The sequence below is a fragment of the Homarus americanus genome, unplaced genomic scaffold (assembly GCF_018991925.1).
Source record: "Homarus americanus isolate GMGI-L3 unplaced genomic scaffold, GMGI_Hamer_2.0 scaffold34360, whole genome shotgun sequence".
NCBI classification, from domain to species: domain Eukaryota; kingdom Metazoa; phylum Arthropoda; class Malacostraca; order Decapoda; family Nephropidae; genus Homarus; species Homarus americanus.
In genome coordinates, this window is record NW_024739403.1 from 8822742 (window position 1) to 8839960 (window position 17219).

A 17219-nucleotide genomic window follows, 5' to 3' on the forward strand; every position below is an offset into this window, starting at 1 on the left:
TATTGCCCCAGGGTGAAAGAACTCAACCACAGAGTGAACATGGCCTGAAGAACCTACAGAAGACATACCACAGACGCAAATAGACATCTCCTGCAAGACATAGTCAAGGATACCAGGGAAGAAGGAAGAAATCAAAAGTGCAAGCTGGCTCAAGTGGTGCTCCAAACTGACAGACACCTCCTTGGCAAAATGTGGGCCCAGATCCGGGGCATCTGGAAGGCAACACCACCACCACCAACCCATCACCAGAAGAGGAAGCCCAGAGACTTACAAAACTCTTCGACCGAGCAGCAACGAAAAACCTCCCGAGACATGCGGAGGAGACACAACAGCGTCTGCGACAGGCCAGACTCCAGATGATCGAAGAGGCCTGCAATAGTGAAGATGACACCGATAGACACTTCAACCAGCAAGATCTCGAAAAGTCGATAAACAAAGCAAGGGCACAACACCAGGGGCCGACAAGATAACGTACTCCATGCTTTCCCATGCCGGAGAAGCCGGGCACGAGGCGTTGCGACAAGTCATCAACGCCTCGTGGATAGCATAGGGATATACAGCCCATTCAAGCAGAGAACCAGACAAACCAAGACCCATCTCCTTCCTCAGCTGCATAGCAAAAGAATGGCTCTCAACAAGCTCAAGTGGAAAATCGGCAGCCCACATACTCACATTGCACACCGAGAACATTGGTACAAGGAACAACATTGCCGAGATACTCAGCACAGTGGACAATAAACAAGCTTTGGAGGTCTTCCTCGACTTGGAGAAGGCTTTCGAACTAGCAAATCCACTGATCTTTATAACGACGCTCCCCGAAAAAGGCGTCAAAGGAAGGTTGCTGGGTGGATCCAGAACTATCTTACACAGAGAGACACCAAGGGTACGCTTTCAGGGAGCAACGTCAAGCTACAGGGCCCAAGAAAACGGAACCCCACAAGGAGGCATCCTCAGTCCAACGCTGTTCAATGTCCTGATGGAAAATCTAGTCAGACTTCCTTATGAACAAACAGCCAAGCTCCTCTACTAGGCAGACAACTTACAGCTCATAGTAAGAGGAGCAAACAGACTAATCAACACAAAACCACTCCAACTTATAGAAGAGAGTGCATGAACTCAAGATAAATCAAGTCAAGTCAACAATACATCTGCACAGACACAGAACATGATGCTCTCCATACAAAAACACGCCGGTAGTCTGGACCAACCTCACGAGTGCTTAATCTGGTTCGACGAAACTCAATTTCAAGCCGCAACTCAGTATCTCAGGCACAGGACGAAGAACCAGAACTGAGGTCGTTCACCTACAACACAGTAGCAACCATGCTCATTCACTGCCGCCACCAGATCGCTTAGGATTTCAGTGCTCCATCGCTCATTGGACTGGGAAGACCAGATACTAAGCTAGAAGTTATCCAAAATAATGCTCTTAAGACCATCCTCGAGCACCCATGTGGACCAGAATTTCAATTTGCAAATGGAAACTGAACCTACACCTGGCAGTACGAGTCAAGCAGGTGACAGCCGGTCTCCTCACAAAATCTGTAGATCAGATAAGCCACAGCTGCCAAAACGAGAATCAGTGCCTTCCTCCACCTCGACCAAAGAGCGCGAGGGGCCACCTGGTTGCACGAGGCAAGCGAGTTCATCAAGCACCTGCAAGCAAAAACACGTCAAGAACAACCAAGACATACGAGATATGGATTATGTAGTTCCACCGCCATGGCGCCCGCAACCAGCGCCAATCTCCAGAAGGAGGACCTCAAAAGTATAACTAAGGAAGCCATAGCCACCGAGACACCGGCTGATGCAGCATCATACTTCTCAGACGGCTCGGTGGATCCAAAACATCATAGATCGGGCGGCCTTCTATCCCCAAGGTCAGACCCTCCTATGGAGACTTTCCAGACTGCTCCACCCTAAACAGAGTTGGTAGTAATCTCAAAAGCCCACAACACGCTGCAATAGAACACAACAAGTCCATCATAATTCCACGGACTCGAAAACGGCCATGCAGGCGCTGCAACACAGTCAACCAAGGACTTCCAAAGACAAAATCGCTGATCGTCTTACATTGGATTCCCAGTCAATGTAGGGATGGGAAATGACATGTCAGACAGAAGCAGCCAGGCATCCACACTTTTAAGTACACATTCAAGACAGCAAGCGTGCAACAGATCAAGAACCACCTCAGAACGACTACCAAGCTCCACTCAAAAGGCTTCCTTGATGCATTCAACGCTGGTTCTCAATCAAAACTGGTACCTGGTGGCTACAAAAGGGGAACCACCATTCGCGGACAAGAAAAATCCAAGACAAACCCAAGTTATCCTTCATCGACTACGACTAGAGTACAAGTGCACCTGGCAGACGATAGGAAATGTCGTCAGGGAATGCACCTACTGTCAGGAGCCAGCGGCACTGGAACTCTATCTCCTCGAAGAAACACAACACGAGGCCTCTAACCCGAAAGACCCAAACAAACCACATTCACCACCTTCGCCAGGCCAACACATTATACCCACCACTCAGATCGCTAAGGAAGTATCCTGGGCGCAGAATCCTACGACCCCGACGGCCGTCCAAGAGGGGGGTTGGCGGGGTCACTGCTCCCAGTGGGGCCTTGTGTCATAGGCAGGAGTGTAATGTAAACGGGGAAGATGACTACAAGGATTAGGATTAAACATAGAGATAAGGGACACCCTATTGGAAGAGGAAAAGTGGCAGAAATCACCTATAACAAATTACAAGTCCCATTAACAAGAATATCCAGTTCCAACGAAGGTTTCAAAATAATCTGCAAAGATGACTGTGATTCAGAATCCTCTAAAAAGAAAGTTTTTTTTGCAATGAGACTTAACACTTTGAACAGCAAAAAATCAGTTCGTTCGCCAAATCGACCAGGAAGTTTCAATGAAAAGTAACAACAATATTTAACATGTCATTAACACCGTATCAAATAAAGAGAAACATTTATAAAATGCAAACCTGCTTTTTCTTGTTACAACTATGAGAATACCGAAAGAAAAAAAAGTACTGTTCAGACTGTACAGGCAACGACCATACCTACACTGAATGTAAGAACCCACATGTTGGCTGTCTTAACTGTAAGAGAAACAGGAATGCATGAACTGGGCATGCCCAATAAAAAAACACATGATAAAGTAAAAGGAACATGAAACAAGGAAAAGGGAACAAGAAAAGTAAGACACGAAATACATTGAAATAGAAACGGTGAACAAATCCACCATATCAAACTTGCGAACCAATACATCAAGGTAATGATCAGTACTATCCACGCACATCTGCACAATACCATTGCACCGGATCATACAATGACTAGTTAAGGAAATTTTTCAAATTGAATAGCCTACTGGAGATGATATTCCCAGAGAATCCAGAATTCGAAAAATTAACATACTCAAGTGAACTGAAACTACAGCTGGGAAAAAGTGAGCAAGGAGCAACATAATATACACACGGACTGACGTGCATAGAAATCCAGACAATGACAGAAAGACGAAACAACAAGACAGTCTAGAACAAAGGATAAGAAGGAGAAGAAGAAGAGAAACGGAGAATGATCACAACAGACACCTTCAGTCGATAAGTATTGAGTTCGTCCTTCACAACATGGAATTAGAGTTTAGTTGTGGATGTAATCCTGGTTCTTGAAACTCAGGGCACGAGCAGTAGATGTATTCAACAAGTGGTACAAGACTTAGCGTGATAGCCATGCAAGGAACAGGAGTCAGCAAGAACTCCTCGTAAAGGCAGGCGAAGCCAATCTGAGAAACTAGCTAGCTAAGCAAGGAGTTGCTAGACATTCCTAGGACAATAAATGGGGTCTTCTAATTACTGGTATTTTCGGGACGTAGTAAATGAAAAGCTTGACATAAACTAGACATCAGACATGCTATAATAATATGTAGTATGACATGTGAATAAAAATGTTACAATGAATGGTAGGTGTATCATCAGACTCTTGGTTCAGGGGAGGGGTGACGGAGTCTTGTCAGGCGTGTCTTTTCACATATCTTGGTATGTATGACACTTATACACCTCCCTCCCCTTTACGCCAGAAAGGCATCTCGAGCGGCTACGGACTCTTTTTCCATGAGTCGGGGAGCGGGCGAGGGACAATGGAGATCAACTGACGACCTTCGTTCCTGGTCTGGGCAGGACACAGGGACGGGAGGAAGGTTCGGTCACTAGAGGATGGCACTGGGCGGAGGTGGCGTCTGGTTTCGCCACCACACACCCACCACTGGGAGGCGGCGGATCTATATCAACGAGACTGCCGACGCTCATGACGATCTCTGGACCTTGTCCCAGCGGTGTGACGTCGGGTCCTGATCTTCGTACTTCGTTGGCCGACGGCCACCTGGGAAGGCGCGGGCTTAAGCGTCATAGTGGCTTGTCACTTGGGCTATCTGGGCAGCCTCCCACGGTCACACTGTGTCCGCCTTTGGATCTGCCATTCATCTTGCTAGAATGGGTCATGGACAGTTCATTTTGTGTAGTAGGATTTATGTTCTTGGTGCTGGTTCGGGATTTTTCTCAAAGGGGCGCTTTCCACTGCCTTTACCATCTATTAAAATTGAATAAACCCCAAGTCAAGTGAGAAATTAAAGTCCAGCAATTCCGACTGAAATATATATATATATATATATATATATATATATATATATATATATATATATATATATATATATATATATATATATATATATATATATATATATATATTTATAGCCCCCCAGCGCTCGGGCGTAAGCCTTGAACCTCGCGGGCTATTGAAAGGGGCCCACCGCCGGTTCGAGGCGGAGAGGCACCACTCCGAAGAAGCAACAAAACATCCGATGACCCTGGAAGAGGTGAAGTCCCTAACACAGGGAACTACCACGCAATCCAGAGAGCCTGTCTGGCCACCACCAGGAAAGACTTTCCGCCACATTAAAGAAGTCCACGACACGACTCAAAGGGCCGCCTTCGAGGCATTGCACAGGTAACGCTCTGTTGCTGGCTGGGCTAAGCTGCTGGTAAAGGTCTCAGGCCTCAACCGCGTCTTAATATCGCCAATACCAGGCCAGAACCCGACGGGATCGCGCTTGCGGTTTCAACACCGCTGTACCACGGAGGCGGGATAAGGTGCAGCCGGCGAAGGCAGCGGGAACGACGATCCTGGGCCGCACAACACCAGCCTGCCCGCATAGAGGCTATCCTTAGCTCAGAAGGGAGGTGGAGGCGAACAACAAGCTGTTGGTAGGGAACCAGCGGAGACGGTCGAGAGTTGACACACGCTCGGTCTTTAGCGCGGCGATCGGAACTCCTGAGAGTCCTATCGCCTCTGCGAGGGCGCCGTCTTCGCCTTGTCACAAGAGAGTGGCTGTGTGTGTCACTAAAGACCCAACGCGAGCAGCTGCCGGTACAGTCAACCCCATCTTCAGGTGTGGGCTACTAACAGGGGCTCGGAGAGGCCGCCAGCGCACAGAAGCTTCCCCGCACGCCACACAGCTGTAAAGACGCAAGGGCTGTCTTTCGAGACGCTGGAGGCGCAGGATTTCGACGGCCCAACGGAGTGATTGAGGATGGGTATGAGAGCGCGATGGTCCGCCAAGAGGGTGAAATGCCCCAAAACAGGTAAAAAGCGCACGCCATAGCTCCAGGCGACTGCCAGCATCCCCAGTTCGATGGTATGCATCTGGTCTCCCCCTGTCCCTTAAAAACCCGGAGCCACACCGAACCAAGCTCAGCCTACCCCGGCCGTGGTCTTGAAGGAGGACATATCCAGGTCAGATAGACGGGAGGCGCCGGTCTGGAGGACCACTGCGCGACGGGTCGGCGGCGCCAAGGCTGGTAGACAGCAACGCTTCTAACATTCCCTGAACGCCAGGTCGGTCAGAGTCCAGAGGAAAGAGCGCTTTGGGGCCTGCGAGGGGCGAAGAGGTTACTGATGTACATTTTAGGGAGAAGTCACAGCCTGATTTACCACAGGCCCATAAATGAGCGAAGTCGTCAGGTTCTCGCTAGAGGAAGTCCCTGATGGCCTTGACCTTTCCCCTCATCAGCTGAGATCCTGGCTAGATGTTGTAGCAGCATAACTTGGGAGGCATAACTACAAATTTATCTTTGTTCAGGGTGATACCATGGCACGACATTCAGGAGCATCAGATGAACTCGGTCTCGCGGCCGAGATATCGTCGGATTATCATGATGTCATCTACCACCTTCACGCAGTTGGTACACCCAGAGCCATATCCCCACGGAGGCAGTACGCGATCCCCGCTGCTGCTAAGCCCATGGGTCCGCCGCAGTGTTGGAAGCGGCCGTAGGGCGATGAATGTAGTGAGGTGGCGATTTCAGGTCGACTTGCCAGCAAGTACCCATGTAGTGCATCCTGCCAGGTAAAGAACTTTATGACGTGCGATGCTGCGGACTGCTTGGCAGCAGGCGATGGATGTGGACGGAGACCTGGGCGAAGTTGAGATGGGTGAGGTCCACTGTACGCTAACACCTACAGGCTAAAAGGCGACCATAGGGTGGCACCACTGGAGGGCTCCTCACGGCCTGACGATCCCCTGCTGCACCAGAAATCGAGCCCGTCACCTTGTCCCGCATGCAAAGCGGATAGGCCAGTGGATGGCGAAGCCGCCGCCAGGCTTGAGGTGGATTCTCATCAAAGGCTCATCTTCTTGAGCAGCGCCTTCTGGAGGTCGGACTTGAGACAAGGACGCCGCTGAACTGACGAAAAAAGAACTCCCGGGCGCAGCAGGTGTGGCTGCTGAAACAGGTCTCTGCACACCTGTTGAGGTGTCACGGCGAGGATGGGCTTTGGGAACTGATGAGACGATGGCCAAGTCCTGACAATGGCCACATGACAAGAGAGAGGGGTTTGACGCTCATGCGGACGTGGATCAGGCAAGACTTGGGGACCGAGCAGTAGGTTTGGAACCCAGGTGGAGACATCGGGACCACCGCTGAGAGCACGCTGCTCATGGCTGTGGGTGACAGGCTACTCCTGGGAATGTTGAGGGCGTCCAGGTGTTAGCCAACCACCGGATGTCCGCGCCTGCTCAGGTATCATCAGGAGGTTAAGACAGCCAGAGGACGAACATTGACGGGCTTGGGGACCTGTCACCGAAGGCATCATCCACGCCACGGCATCCTTTGTTGTTCTCCCGGAGACGGTGGTGGACGTTTATCGGCTGTGAAGAGACGCTTCGACCCGGAGATGGAGGCTTGGTGGACCTGACGGCGAAGTGTCTGTTTGTTGCCGCTGGAGAGACTACAGGATGACATCGAACAAGGTCCAATGTCCTGAAACCCAGTTTCGACATACCATCAGTCAGGCACCGGACCATGTTGGCGCCGACAGTTCTGCAGGATTCGGAGAAGAAACTGGTGACAGACGGGGTGAGAAGAGGACGCCGCCTGCATCTGGCGCTGATCTCTTGTAGGTGGAGACGGCAACTTGAGATAAGGAGTGTATAGCGAGGCAGCTTCTTGTATTTCAGGCCGCACCTGCACAGGTGATCAAGCCAGGAGGAAGAGGCGCGCTGAAGGTGAGGGGAGTTTAAGTATATCTCGCCAGTACACACCCATCACAAGATCATCTTGAGCTGGATCTCAGCACAGGTTACAGGATCGCTTGCACAAGGTCCACCTGGCCACAGGTCCTGTCGGGCATAGAAGTCTGAGAATGATTCTCAGAAGCTGTTTCAAGGATAGAATTCTCATCATTGTAAACCATTGTGAGGCCACTGAAATGACCTCTGCTTAAAACCTCTGTCACTGACCTGGGGAGTCAGGGGATGGCTAGCGGTGCTTCAGGAGGCGCTGAACATCGAGGAAACAGTAATGCATCATAATTGATGAGTTGTTTATGAGGGGCATTCGTTGAGGTCAGACATAACAGCAAAGTCTTCAAAACGACGCCGCCATTGACGTATACTTGATATGCTGTATCAGATTGAAGAGGTGGGGACTGGGAACTGAAGACTTGCTGTGCAGGGGTGTACTTGAGACGGCAGGCGGTGAGGCGGCACGAGATATGACAGAGATGGGAGACTGGAGCAGGTGGTTGAGAAGGCACTGAGGGCACCACGATAGTGACGTGAGGAGGCGCTCTGAAGGATAGATGAAGACAAGCTGGCTAATTGGTTGTGGCAGCTGTAAGCCGTCCTCGCTGCCAGCAACCAACAGTCCCAGGAGTTTGTGGTTATCAGCTTGGTGTTGTTGTTATTAAAGCTGAAAGCTGATGCCTCTGACTGTCTTGGACCATTCTTCGACAGCCTCTAATTGACGCCTTGGCTTCTTGGGAAACGTAGGAAGTGATTAACTGACGGCACCACCATCTTTGAATTTGGCACGCCCGCAGAGGTGGAGAGGGTGAGGTTGCAGGTTTATCTACCTCAAACCCCCATCTAACCGCAAATCGTCGCACAGACATCTCGAGCTTGGTATGAAGGGAAGGAAGACAAGAGAATAAGGGAAAGCAGCCACAATGACATTTGGTGCAGGAACCGGCAAGCAAAGAGTACTGACTGTAATATTTGTGGCGAGAGGAGACGGTTTGCGGTGGTGCTGCTGGTCCTCATTCACAGGAGCTGGGCGGCGCTACCAGTCGGCGATTTAGGCAGGCCTGCGGGCCGGGCGAGATGGAGGATGGCGCCGGAAGTGCTGTCTGAAACTGGTTGAAAGCGTTTGCTACCTGAAGCCGCAGAACATAGCAAAGAGACATGAAAGGCACCACTTCACTTAGGCACTTGCGTCACAGCACTAAACCAGGGGCACTGGCGATATCTTCTGGGGAAACAGAGGCCGAACAGACGAGGCCGACTTGCAACTTGTCAACTGTCGGTTGGAGCTACTTCAACTGCCGCCATTGGTGGATGCAATCCCAGACAAGGTTCTCAAACCCAGAGGACGGCAGGTATATTCAATAAGAGTACAAGACTTAAGTGATAGCCGACTGCATACAGAAGAAAGCACAAGGACCCCGGACCTGAGGTAGGCCGGACGATCTGAGGGATGTTAGCTAGCTAGGCAGGAGAGCTACAGACATTACTAGGACAATAAATGAGGTTTCTAATTACTGACTAGCGTAAAAGACACAGTACATCGACATAGTATGACATAGGCATTAGACAGAAGATAGATATCAGACATGCTATAATAATATGTAGTAATACAGACATGGAATAAATGGCAATGAATGGAACAGAGTCTTGACGCCAGGTTGTTCACATATTCTATTTATATATCTATACAGTCTCCTTCTTTAAACATAAGTTAATGGTGAGAGGAGAGATGCCCCACAGACCACAATTGACACTTTCAGTAAAAGGCAGAGGGAACAAGATGCTATCCCTCAGCCTCCAATCCAAGAAGAAGAGAGGATTCATGGTAGGAAATTCAGTCCAGAGGTTCCTGACATTTTACGGAAGGTGACTCACCCCAAGCTAGTAAATGCTTTCTCCACCTCTTTCTTTCCTTTCTCCTCCACCTCCCACTTCAATGCACATCATCATCATCATCATCCAGAGCTTTCTACATACACACCCAAAGTAAGTGAACTTTTCTACCATTTTGTTGAATTTAGGAAATTGGTGAGCTGAACCATTACTCAAAAACCCATTGAAACAATGGTTTCAAGATTAACTTTCGACAATCTAATGACTTGAACGGATTGAGTCTAATAACCAAGGGTCACAGTGAAAATGGAGAAACTGTAAGCGCAATCTCACGCCACCTAGTTTCCTCGACTCGACTATATCCACTATTCTGAAGGACAAGGAAAGTATTCGTGATGTAGTGAAAGAACAACACCTATAAAGGAACTATAATTTTAAGAAAAGACAAGGTCCTATTCACGATATGAAAAAATTGGTGATATGGAAGAAGACCAGATGCAGGCTGCTACATTAAGGTTCTAACCATACAGGCTAAAGCAAGAAGTTTGTTCCAAAGCTCCGAAGGAGCAGGCAGGAGATGAGTGTGAGTAAACCTTGCAAAGTCATGGGTGGTTTAATAGATTTAAAAAATGCACGGTTTACACAATGTTAAGGTGAGTGTAGAGGCAGCTAGTGCTGATGTTGGTGCTGCCGAAGCTTTTAAGGAGGCGTTGATGATGTGATTGTAAGGAATTATTTGTCTGAGCAAATATTCAATGATGAGACTGGATTATTGTCGGGCACATGCCTGAGCGGACATACATCCAAAGAGGCGAAACAATGCCAGGATTCAAGGCATTCAAAGACATAATTACACTTCTGTTGGGGAATGTTGTTGGTTTCAAGCCAAAGCCCTTCATGATCTATCATTCAGAGAACCCCAGGGCTTTTAAACATGTCACCACACACACTGCCAGTGTGTTATTGCAGAAACAAGAAAGCCTGGATGACCATTGTACTGTTTGAGGATTGGTTCTGAATTGTTTCATTCTCGAGCCAAGGAGTATTGTCTGAAACAACGGATTTCCATTCAAGATTTTGCTGATTTTGGATAATGCTCCGACACTCCACCACACCTGGAGATATCAAGGAAACGAGATGGAACTGATATTTAAGGAAAGGAAGAAGAGTAATTAAAGAATATCACTATCAGAAAAGAGGATGTTCTTAAGAGGATAAAAAACTAAAGAAGACAAAAATCCCCAGGGTCGGACGAAATTTTCTCTAGTCTTGAAAGAGGTAAACAGATTAGCGACCCCTAAATTTATCTACAAAATCATTAGACACCGAGTTGTGCCAGACTTGTGGAAACAGGCAAATGTAGTACCCATATTCAAAAAGGGAGACAGAGCATCAAAGGCCAAATTAACGTCGATCAGTTTGACGCCAGTAGTGGGGAAATTTCTTGAATCAAAATATAGCAGATAGCATCCGAACGATCTAGAGAAAAGCAAATTAATCTACCACTCGCACATGGGTTTACAAAGGGAAAATCTTTGTCTAACAAATCTGCTGACGTTTTTTAGGAAAGTCTTCGAGGTAGTAGATAATGACGAAAATTACGATGTTATTTACTTAGACTTTAGCAAAGCATTTGACAGAGTACCGCATCAGAGGATTCTGAGAAAATTAAGGCTCATGGTATCGAGGGAAAGTTTAAATTGATAAAATCATGGCTCACCGATAGAATCCAGAGGGTCAGCGAGATGGTGTTAAATCTGAGTGCCGTAACCAGTGGGTTCCCTAGAGTCAGTAACTAGGCCCACTCTTGTTCATAATCTACATAAACAATCTAGATACTGAATCAGCAGTGACATAAGCAAGTTTGCAATGACACCAAAAAAGGGCTGCAGATTAATTCAGGCAGGATGCAAATGCATTACAGGAGGATCTAAATAAACTGCAAGGGTGGTCTGAAAATGGCAATGAAATTCAACACCAGCAAGTGCAGCGCACTTAATATTGGAAGGACAAATACTGACAATGCATACAGCCTAACAACATCAACCTAGAGAAGTCAATTTGTGAAAGAGACCAAGGTACCTGTAAGTCCCGACCTACGCCCAGAAACAGTGCTAAATTGTAAGTAATGCAACCAGAGTATTGGGTTTTATATCTAGAAGTGTAAGTAATAAGAGGTAGAGGTCTTATTGCAACTATATATCTTATGCTAGTCAGGCTGCACCTCGATTATGCGGTTCAGTTCTGGTGCCCTTATTTTAGAATGGATATCATTTCACTAGAGTCGATGGACTAAGAATGACCTAAAATGATTCCGGGACTTAGAAACCTTCCATATCACAGATAGGTTAAAGAAACTGAACTTGCATTCCCTAGAAAGATGAAGAGTGCAGGAGATATGATAGAAGTATTTAAGTGGGTGAAAGGAATCAATAAAGAGGATATAGATAAAGTTCTTATAATATCCGAGCAGGATAGACCTCGAGCAACGGATTTGTTGATAAGTTTAGGTTTAGAGGGAGATAGGAAGAAACTGGTTCACAAATGTGGTGGACGAGTGGAACAAGCTTACCAACTTTGTAGCAAGTGCTGGAACTCTGGAAAGTTTCAAAAGGAGGCTAAATATATTCATGGATGATAGAGAGTGATTGTATCTCGACAGGAGCTGCCATGCACAGGCCAACCGCCTATTGCAGACTCCTTTATGTTAAGGTAGTGTACATTCCACCAACACTACCTCTGTCATGCAAACCCATGGATCAAGGTGCTATTGTTGCCTTTAAACGATATTTACGCATCGACTCGCCAGGCTGTTGCTGCTACTGAAGGTGAGAAAACGCCAGAGAGTTTTTGAAGGATTACAATGTTTTGTCATGAAAAAGAACATTAGTGCAGCATGGGATCAGGTTACAAAACATTGCATGAATGGAATATGGAAGAAAGTCCTGAAAGATATGTGAACAGTTTTAGAGGATTTAATGAAAAAAGTTATTTCGATATTAGTAACAAGATAGCGAGTTAGGTAAGCAGCTTCAGTTAAAAATTGATAATGAAGATGTTGAACAGCTGGTTAGTGTAGCAGAAGAGCTCAGTAACGAAGATCTCATCAAACTGGAAGCACACAAAGATGCAGTGGAAGAAGCCAGTCTAAATGTAGAAGGAGGACCTGCACCCCAAAAGTTTTCTGTGAAGCAAATGGCAGAGGAACTTGCTACATTTAATAAAGGAATGCAAATGTTTGATGGCATGGATCAAAATTATGAGCTGCTATGCCAAAGTTGAGACAGAATCATCCAAGATGCACTTGCTTGCTACAGAGAAATTTATAATGAAAAGAAAAAACAACTGTACGGTCCTGTTGGACATCTATTTTAAGAAGTCCCCAGTGCTGTCTCCTCACCCCCACCAGTGCTGCCTCACTCCCTCAAGATGATCCAATACCCTCAACCAACAAGTTTCCACAGTAACGTAAACCTGTCTGAAGAAAGTGACATTGATGACCCACCCAGCCCTGCTCCTCCTCTGCTTCTTCCAGTTAATGTAGTCTCCATGCATAATTAGAAAATTATGGAGGCCCCGTGCATTCAGCTGACTACATTAAAGGTAAGTGCTCAGTCACACTGTATCCATTCCTTATTATTTATTACTTTTCTGTACTGTATTTCATTGTAGATTTTTTTTTTTTTAATGTCCGACTTACGACCATTCCGACTTCACAACCTGGATTTGGGTCCCTAACCCTGTCGAAGTCGAAGTACCTGTGTATGTATGTATGTATGTATGTATGTATGTATGTATGTATGTATGTATGTATGTATGTATGTGCTGATAACCACAAGGAAAGAAGAAACAATTGTCTCTAAGCCCTTTCTCTTGTTATTCACATCTTCAGGGTGAGTACAGACTAAGGAGAAGTACAAAACAAGGTATATATATATACAGAGGAGGGTGGATCAGGTCCACAATGGTCAGGTATTAAGTAATGACCCAACTAATCTTCAAAAAGAACAACAGCAGTAGGTAGTCAGGTCAGAGGGTATTGACCCAACCTTCTCACCTGGTTACAAATCTTCTTAATTACGAAATTATCCAGTTTGTACATACCATTACCAAATTCATGTACGCTGAGGAAAAGGGAACAATGGAGCACCTCAGCTTTCGTCTTTATTCAAGACATCTTCAGAGGCAACTGAATTACATGGACTGAGAGAGGCTTAAGTACACAGGTTGACCTACTAAACATGAGGTCAGGTCATAAACATGACATCCACTAATCCCAACACCAACACCACCACACACACGAAACGAGCTTAAGAGAAAGGGCAATGTGACTAATCAAGTTAAGTCAGGTCAAAATATGGGACCCACTAATCATCTATCCTACATCTAACTCCAATGCTTTCAAAGCATTTTTAACTTGGGCCACTGACAAATAAATTTGTGTAACATGATTCGCTACATTACGCGGCCTGCCCCGTGATACAGTACTTTATATAGAGTATTGAGATGGTGGAGATAGAGACCAGAGGAGGTTGGGTGTTAGCAAGGGAGCTTGTTTTGCATAAAACGCCTGACGCAGCAAAGTCAGCCAGCCAGGGCTAGGCATGTGACGCTGAGCAGGGCACTGCCACTGTAGCTATCCCCATCATAGAGTCAACACCAAACCTGTTTCTCCTGAGACTTTAAACACGTAAGTTTAACCTGTACTTAAGTTTACAGGTAGACTGTGTCCATTGCATCGGTTATCATTGTGACAACATAGAAATATCAAATTAATTACTCATTATAAGTGTTAAGATTAGACTAATTACATAGCTATGATTGTTATGTAAATATATACAGTCAACCCTCACTTTCGCGGTGTGTGTACCCCTTTCACCTTGAGAAGCGACTAGAATCCTCTACGTGCGCATATTTTTGGATCCAAACCTCCGCCATGTTGTATGGCAATGGAAGTTCGCGCAGTGTATGTCTTTGTTGCGTTATCGGTGACATCACTTATGGCGTGGCGGACTGTGATTGAGCAAAGCATCATACCTCCCTCCCGCTAGCTGTGATTGGTTTAATGTACTATGGCGTGCCCCGCCAGCGGGGCCATTCAGCCCTTGACCTACCCGTGTCAGTTACACCCCTCCGGCTACACCGTGTATGTCGGTATCCATTGTGTCCCATAAGAATGGCTTCCACCGGACCACCACCACCACCACCACCACCACAAAAGAAACCTTGCATTACCTGGACCCAGCCTTCAAGCCAAAGAAGACCGCGGCGTTCGTAAGCTACGAAATCAAATATAGATCATGCAAGAGTTGGAGAAAAGGAACAAGACAGGTTGATCTCGGCGCGCCCGGCATGGTATTTAACCAGTAACTAATAGGACAATTGAAAGGATGCAGCCAAGATAAAGGCACATGAACATCACAATGTCTACAGGTGCTTCTATGATCAGAAATATTTCCACAACCAGGTGCTTCTCCAAGACTGGAAAAAATTACTTGTGAGCTACTTGGTGCATCAGAAGTAGCGACAGAACATGGCGGTGGACAGCTCGGCGGATTAAGAATACATGCGTGAACATGCTGAAGTGTCACGAAGATGGGAATTAAGGCCCCAAACCCTTTAATGCTTCATCTGGGTGGTTACAGAGGTTTAAGAAGAGAACAAGATCACCAATATCAACATTGGTGGCGAAGCTAGTGCGGCCGTGTTGCGGCTATGGAATTTCCTCCCGTTTTCGTGGAGTATGGAGAAGGACAGTACACGGCGACCAGGTAACGCCAGACGATCTGATGCTTTTTGAAAAGCTACCTTCCAAACCTTCATTGTGAAGAATGCCAGCAAATGTCGGGGCCGGAAGTTGCGAGGCGCATCCGTCCTGTTTACCACCAATGCCTCCGGTACCTGTAAGCTCAAGTTATCGGTGATCCACACAACCGCATAAGTACTTACCTACAAACATGGACACTTGGCCAGCTAAATGTCACTAGCTTTGAAGCCGCCGTAAGGTGTGGATGTTCTCTACTCTCCCTCATCCTGGTTTTGATGATTGTTTAGTTCGGCGTGAAGAAATTCTGTGAAGAGCAACAGAATGTGCCATTCAAGATTTTTGTTGCTGCTTGACAACGCACCAGGACACTACTTCTACTGTTAGATGCGTCACCCCAATGTAAAGGCAATTATTCCTTCCTCCCAACACTAAATCTACAATACAGCCATAGTTAAGAATTGATCTGTAATGTAAAAAGCAGCATTCTCTGCAAAAAAATTAAGCTCTGAACGACTACACCAACACCAAGGAAGGATTCTGCGTAACCTGGTGACACCAACACCGATAGCAAGAAGCGAAGATGGCCGAGGATCAACAGTTGGCAGAGCAAGAAATGCTTACGAAACAATTTTGGAGAACATTCAGCGTCAAAGAAAGCTGAGGGCTTCTTGGTGGAGCATGGGATCAGCTGTCTGTAACAACTGTTAAGTCACGCATGGAGACATGTGTTGCAAAGGTATTCGAATGTTAGAGCAGAAATAAATCTGTGACTGGTGAGGTTCAGACTATTTGCGATAGCAGTGGACCTTGCCAGAAGAAATGCGCCAGAGTGTTACAGCTGCAGGCTTCTCCGAGACCATAGCAGCGACATCCTGTAGGTGATAAGGGATCCTGATGTGACTGCAGCGGATGGTAGATGATAGCGTCAGTTAGAGGCAGGTGGTCGTCATCCCAAGAAAGAGCGCCACTTATCCCATAGTAATGTAAGAGGTGCCGCCGAGTGTATTGAGAAAGTCAAGCTCCTCCTTTCCGACGACCTGGCGCTAACAGGTATGAAATCTTCACTACCCAGCTGTTGCGAACTATGGAGCCCTACATCCAAGGTTTATCACGACAACATAAACACCGGCAAGTCAGCAAAGCATAACAGAGTTCTTAGCCCGCAGCCCACCACAGCCAGCCCAAGCCAGTGATAGTGACAGAGAGGCAGAGACAGTGATGATGACTTTGAGGATTTGTCAGGGAGGCACTAGTAAGTGTGGATGACACCGATGAAGATACCCTGAGGGCCAGTAGCCTGCCCTCTGCCTCGAGACCAGCCTCCATTCCCCCTCGCCGACCCATCTCTTCTACTAACGTGTGAGAGTGTTAACCCCTGACTTGTTTTCCTAACCCTAACCTTCAGTATATTATTCTCTTATTGATTGTTCCCTTCTATATTATGTGTGATGTGTGTGAATACCATCATAAAGTTAAGATGTTATTTTAGTAAAACATAATGATTGTGTCAGAAAAAAGTGGAGTTTGGGGTCGGTCCGGCTCTATTTCAATTAATCCCATGTTATGTTGTTCACTTTACATTTCTCACTTTTACGCTGGCCGCCGTGGGTTCATTAACCGCCAGAAGTGAGGGTTCACTGTATTGATTAAACATTTATGTATGATTGCCTATGTATGATTTATTTGAAATACTAAAATGAATTATATTCAACATGTTTGATCGAATTATAATATTCAAGTTTAACGCTGAAGAGTCTGATTAACCTTTAAACACTCTCGAAGGTGTTTACAGTCAAACGTGATAGTCTACCATGTAGCAGGGTGTTAGCAGGAATCAACAAGCTGACAGCAGGGGAGAAGGCGCTACCAAGGTCAACCTCAATGTGGTTCACCAACACACCCCCACTCGAGGGATGTGTGTGTGCACGGAGAATCCAGTGTCAAGGGTACAGTGCAACGACCGTATACTTCTCGCGACGATAATATTTAAACCTTGTTAGTGAAGCAAATAATCATGTCTGAGTGAGCTTCATCAC